The sequence below is a fragment of the Moschus berezovskii genome, chromosome 12 (assembly GCF_049115385.1).
Source record: "Moschus berezovskii isolate FMDL1 chromosome 12, NW_MosBer_1.0, whole genome shotgun sequence".
In the NCBI taxonomy this organism is placed as follows: Eukaryota; Metazoa; Chordata; class Mammalia; order Artiodactyla; family Moschidae; genus Moschus; species Moschus berezovskii.
The window spans coordinates 36996312-37003152 of NC_142471.1; the positions used below are offsets into that span (position 1 = coordinate 36996312).

Consider the following 6841-nt stretch of genomic DNA (forward strand, 5'->3'; position numbering starts at 1 on the left):
TACTGACTTGTGAGAGTTCACTTTTCCACTCGGTGTTTGTAGGTGGCAGCCCATTAAATAGACTCAATTTAGAGCTCACCTTTTCCCTCTTTTGTTTCTCTAATGGATAGAAAAGCTGTATTTATATGTCTAAGGGGAATACCTGGGATTTGAAATGTCAGTCTTCTGAGCTGAGAGCTAAAGCATTACCCAACCCATGTGTAAATTTTCCTATCATATTGCAGATCTTTTAGGATAGTTTCTTTCCAGAGAGGTCTAAAGGTTATCTTTTGAGGAGTCAACTGAAGGAAATCATGTTTAGATGATGATAAACATTTTTGTTTCTCCTGTTGGAGCTCAGTGGCCCATAACTGAAATCTTTTACAGGGGAGTCAAATGTGTTGTTTGACATGGGCTTGTTGATAATCTGCCCAGGTTAGACGAGAAGTTGGGTCTGTGAGTAAATGCCTATAGATTACATAGTTCATAATTTTTTTTAAAAATTTAGTAGTTTTACTGAATATCTGCTCTATGCCAGGATTTAGTTAGGCATAAGAAATGCAAGTATTAGTAAGAGAAAATATCTTGGGTGTGGAATATTTACTGTGGGCCTTTAGAGGCCCATACCAGCTACTGTGCTATATGCCAGTTCAGTTCAGTCGCTCAGTCGTGTCCGACTCTCCGTGACCACATGAATCACAGCACACCAGGCCTCCCTGTCCATCACCAACTCCCGGAGTTCACTCAAACCCATGTCCACAGAGTCGGTGATGCCATCCAGCCATCTCATTCTCTGTCGTCCCCTTCTCCTCCCGCCCCCAACCTTTCCCAGCATCAGAGTCTTTTCCAGTGAGTCAACTCGTCGCATGAGGTGGCCAAAGTATTGGAGCTTCAGCTTCAGCATCAGTCCTTCCAATGAACACCCAGGATTGATCTCCTTTAGAATGGACTGGTTGGATCTCTTTGCAGTCCAAGGGACTCTCAAGAGTCTTCTCCAACACCACAGTTCAAAAGCATCAATTCTTTGGTGATCAGCTTTCTTCACAGTTACAAGCACATTATTCGCTTCTTATTATTATTTATGTATTTGTTTATTTATTTGAAGTATAGTTTTATATTGCTCTGTAGTTTTATACTAGTTTCAGATATATAACATAATGATTCAATATTTTTATAGGTTATACTCCATTTAAAGTTATAAAATATTGGCTATATTTCTTGAGCTGTACGATATGCCATTGAAATTTACTTATTTTATGATGATAGTTTGTACCTCATAATCCCTCACCCCTTTTTTCCCCCTCCCCATCCCCCCTCCCATTGGTAACCACTAGTTTGTTCTTTGCATCTGTGAGTCTGTTTCTTGTTTGTTATATTCACTGCTTTGTTTTATTTTTAAGATTCCACATACCAGTTATATCATACAGTATTTATTATTCTCTGTCTGACTCACTTCATTAAAGCATAAAGCCCTCCAGGCCCATCCATGTTGTTGCAAATGGCAGAGTTTCATTCTTTTTAAGGCTAATACTCCACTGAATAATTGTATATATGCCACATCGTCTTTACCCATTCATCTGTTAATGGATACAGGTTGCTTCCATATCTTGGCTATTGTAAATAATTTGCTATGAATACTGGGATGCATATATCTTTGCAAATTAGTGCCTTCATTTTTTGGATATGTGCTGTGCTCTGTGTGCGTGCTAAGTCACTTCAGTCGTGTCCGACTCTTTGGGACTCTGTGGCTGGCCTACCAGGCTCCTCTGTCCATAGGATTCTCCAGGCAAGAGTACTGGAGAGGGTGGTTGTGCCCTCCTCCAGGGGATCTTCCCATCCCAGGGAAGGAACCTGCATCCCTTGTGTCTCCTGCGTGGGCAGGCAGGTTCTTTACCACTAGCGCCACCTGGGAAACCCCAGGTACTACACTTGATCTTAGCCAAAAGGCCGAGAAGCGATGAATTTTTTTGGATATCCGTTCCGTTCCGTTCTGTCACTCAGTCGTGTCCGACTCTTTGCGACCCCGTAGACTGTAGCCTACCAGGCTTCTTCGTCCATGGGATTCTCCAGGTAAGAGTACTGGAGTGGGTTACCGTTTCCTGCTCCAGGGATCTTCCCGATCCAGGGATCGAACCCGGGTCTCCCGCATTGGAGGTAGACGCTTTAACCTCTGAGCAGCCATATATATCCATAATAATAAACACATTGTTAGGGATATTATTTGTAATATAAACTTTTATTGAAATAATACTTACATAACAAATAAAATTAAAATACAGGCAAAACTGATTTTTGTTGGTGTGACTCATAGCTGGCAGATTATAATTTTTGATTGTTGTGGGCAGGGAGAAAGCAGTCAGAGCTGTCAGAGAAACTTAAAGGCATGAAATGATACTTTTCTTCCTTTGAGCCTTTGCTACCAGAGTGAACTTTTCCAGTTCTCTTTAATCATTGGACTTCAGTCCCTTTATTATAAATTGATTCTCCTTTTCTCATCTTCTCAGAGAAGCTGAGCCCCAGCAGTAATGATTAGTACCTCTACAATTTGATGATAATATATTATATTAAGCTTGTCTTAAAATGTATATATTTCCCCTGGAATATACCCACTAGACTTTGATGATTTCTTAAAAAATTCACTTCAATTGAGTCCATCAGCAGTTTTTGAATATCACTTAGGGAATTTTAGTGGTCCGATCCCTAGGTCAGGAAGATCCCTGGAGTATGAAATGGCAACTCACCCCAGTATTCTTGTCTAGAAAATTCCATGGAATTTAATAGATAAATTCTCTCTACCCCAACTTTTACCTTTATTTTCAGTGTTTATATCCTCCAAGAAGAAGAAAGATATACCAATCTGGTTTAATTCTTTGGACCTTGGTCTCCTCAACTCCATCAAAATTTCTTTGCATTTCACACTCTTTTCAATAGCCTTTCCCTAGAAGTATATTTCTATTCTTCCATATTATGTGCTCAAATACCCTCTACTTCAGCCTTAGTGAGACCTCCAATCAATGAGGCCACTTTCCTATGATCTTCTATAGTCTTCTGCCTTCCTTTTACAGCTATTTACCTGGGTTCCATGGTCCACTATTATGATATGCTCTGGCAAATATGTTCCACTCATTGCCTCTTTCCATCATTCCATGTGCCTGGCAAAAACCTATGCTGTGCATTCTCAGATGTGGGAGCGTTTTAGGCAGAGAGAATAGTATAATAGTTGGAACCTCTTTCCAACTACACAAACCCCTGACTACATCTAGAATTTTCAGTCCAGCCCCAAGCCCTAGCCACTGTGAAAACCCACCAGCTTCCTTCCTTTCTCTCTCAAGTCATTTTTGAAACAGATTGAGAGGGTTGCTCTGTTCTCCCCAGATAGAATCTTTTCATACCTTCTTGGTATATGTGTGTGTAGTGTCATCACTCTCACTATCTGAACCAAATTTTGTTTGGAGGTCTACCCTGTCTGTAAAGCGGCCACAAAAAATTTATCCAGCAAACAATCTCAAATATTCAGGGAATACATGGTATGGTATTTGTGGATCATGGTGAGGACATTGGAAATTTTTTTTTTTTATATGTCAGGATTTTAAATTGTTTACTTTGATTGCTTTAAAGAAAGTTGATAATAGCTATGTAGGCTTGAAAACAGCAAGAACAGTTAAGAGGCAATGCACTACTTCAGTTGAGAGATGATGGTGGCTTGGCTTAAAATGATAGTGGAGAGCAGTGTTAAAGTGTTAGTCACTTAGTCATGTCTGACTCTTTGTGACCCCATGGACTACAGCCCACCAGACTCCTCTGTCCATGGGATCTTCCAGGCAAGAATGCTGGAGTGGGTTGATAATGCCTTCTCCAGGGATTGGAGAGCAGGGTCATATATATTTTGAAAGTTTGAACTAAGAAGATTAGCAAAACATTGCAATAGTGGGTGATACTGGTAATGGGGCAATTTCAGGGTCATTATGAGGGTAATCACTGGAAAAGACCCTGATGCTGGGAAAGATTGAGGCAAGAGGAGAAGAGGGCGACAGAGGATGAGATAGTTGGATGGCATCACTGACTCAATGGACATGAGTTAGAGAAAACTCAGAGAGATAGTGAAGGACAGGCAAGTCTGGTATGCTGCAGTTCATAGGGTCGCAAAGAGTTGAACAGGACTTAGCAAATGAACAACAACATGAGGGTAATTAAGAATTTTATTTGTGGCAATTTGAACTTGAAATGACTACCAGACATCCAAAAGAGATGCAGAGTATACAGTTGGATACAGAAGTCTGGAGCTCAGAGTTAGGGGCAAAATTCTGGGCACAGGCTAAAATAGACTGAAAATTATTCTTACAGTTGTTCTTGAGTATCCATGGGGAGATTGAGTCCAAGACCTTATGTGCTAGATATCTTAGTTGTGTCTGACTCTGTGCAATCCCATGGACTGTAGTTCTCTAGACTCTTCTGTCTATGGGATTCTCCAGGCAAAGGTACTGGAGTGGGTTGCCAGTTCCTCCTCTAGGGGATCTTCCTGAACCAGGGATCAAACCCGTGCCTCTTATCTCCTGCATTGGCAGGTGGGTTCTTTACAACAGGTGCCACCTGGGAAGCCCAAGACCCTGTTGGATACCAAAATCCATAGATGCTCAAGTCTCTTATATGAAATGGTTTAGCAGTACAATAGACAATCTGTTATCTGTGGATGAGGAACCTCTGATACTGAAGGGCCAACTGTAAAATCAGTGATCTCTAAAGGGAATTTACATATGAAAGCACAGTCTAACACATATGCTAATAATATACATTAAGTTCTTTTGTGACTAAATTCTTGTGGAACTTTGATAATGTAAAAATATGGACTCACAAAAATTTGAGGTCGATTTCAAAAGTCTCATGACTTTTCTGGAAACTAATTTGGCTACATGCATTGACTTTGTCTATTATCTTTTGTAAGACTTTATAAATATGTTTAAAGGCCTTAAAATTATATATATGGAATTTAGAAAGATAATAACGATAACCCTGTATATGAGACACATATATAGAACAGTCTTTTGGACTCTGTGGGAGAGGGCGAGGGTGGGATGATTTGGGAGAATGGCATTGAAACATGTATATTATCATATATGAAACGAATCACCAGTCAAGATTCAATGCATGATACAGGATGCTTGGGGCTGGTGCAGTGGGATGACCCAGAGGGAGGGGATGGGGCTGGTGCACTGGGATGACCCAGAGGGAGGGGATGGGGAGGGAGGTGGGGAGGGGATTCAGGATGGGGGACACATGTACACCTGGGGCAGATTCATGTCAATGTATGGCAAAACCAATACAATAATATAAACTAATTAGTCTCCAATTAAAATAAATAAATTAAAAAAAAACAACACAACAAAAAATAAAAAGTAAAAAAAAAAATCTGCTTGTAGGGAAAGATAAAGAGTGGCTATAGTGCCTGTGAAAATAAAGAATTACATAAGAATTTTATGGAAAAGAAAAACTCAAAGACTTCTATTTGTCAGTGTTTTATCTTCCATTGCTGTTGTCAATTATTGTATAAAGTTCAGTCTGAATTGTTAGATATTCTGTATGATAGTTTCCAGTATTGCCGTGGTCTGGGTATGGGCTGGAAAATAATTTCCAGACATGAGACAGAATGAGAGGGAAATAAAGTTTATTAGAATGGGAGACACTGTTAGAACAGTGGGCCAGCTCAAGGGAAAACCTACACTGAACAGGGGTCTTTGGTCCACTTTTATACCCAGGGTACAAGGAGTGGGATAGGGGTCTTGTGGGTCATTTGCTGACTGGATGAGGCATGTCCACTGGGTGTAGGGAAGAGTAAGGCAAATACCTTCCCCCTGTGGGGTAGGAGGGCAGACAGGTTACACTGCTCAGGAAGACTATGGGTCTGGTTTTTCCATTCCTGCATTCCAAGACCGTCCTTGGTATTATTTGCTCTTTCATCCTTGGGTCACCACAGGTATGTTCCCCATGAGGAGATTAAATTGTTTTCTTCTTTATAAAGACTGGTTATATTGTATTCATGTATTAATAGGAAGTATCATCTGTTCCTATATAATTATGAGTCAGAGGGAATTTGGACTAAAAGAAAAATTAACACCAAATTCTCAGAAAGAATTACGTTGGCTGATTTGCAAGTCAGGCAGAGGTATTTTGCTTTTTATTTTCTCCTTAGTAGCTCAGTTTGCTTTTTAAGGGAACCCTTGCCTGTGCTCTGCCTTTCTAAGTGGTCGGTCAGTCAGTTCAGTTGCTCAGTAGTGTCGGACTTTGTGCGCCCCCAAGGACTGCAGCACACCAGGCTTCCTTGTCCATCACCAACTACCAGAGCTCGCTCAGACTCATGTCCATCGGGTCAGTGATGCCATCTAACCGTCTTCTCCTCCTGCCTCCTGCCTTCTAAGAGATAAGTGTACAAAATCAATGAGAACAAACACTGTGGAAAATTTTTACGTCCAGGCAATCTATGAGGATGAGGTTGCCCCTTTTCCTGTTCTCATTTACATGTTCTCTGTCTCAGGTGAATGAAGAAAAGATGGTTATTTGGAATGGAAAGCATTTGTTTATTTAAAATCTTCTGTAAATTTATTTGGAGTAACAACTTATATAACTTGGGTCTTATTTGTGCAGCTCACAAAGTAGAGAATTCTGTTAAAGCAAGCTACTACAATGTGACCAATCTCTACTTTTCTAAACTTTCAAAGAATTTTATTCAATATCCCAAAGTATATAGAGATGAATATGGTACAGTGATAGTATGCTTATTTTCTGAATTTCTAGAAGTATTGATTAAATTGTATTGGCAAAGAAAATATTAAATGCTTTAACTGCCTATTGGAAATTATATAATTAT

General features: G+C 40.0%; 1 pseudogene; it reads right to left on the reverse strand.

Moving 5' to 3' along the window:
- Positions 1-1784: 1784 nt before the first annotated feature.
- On the reverse strand, positions 1785-1938 carry LOC129556078 (U2 spliceosomal RNA; annotated as a pseudogene).
- Between the last annotated feature and the right edge of the window lie 4903 nt (positions 1939-6841).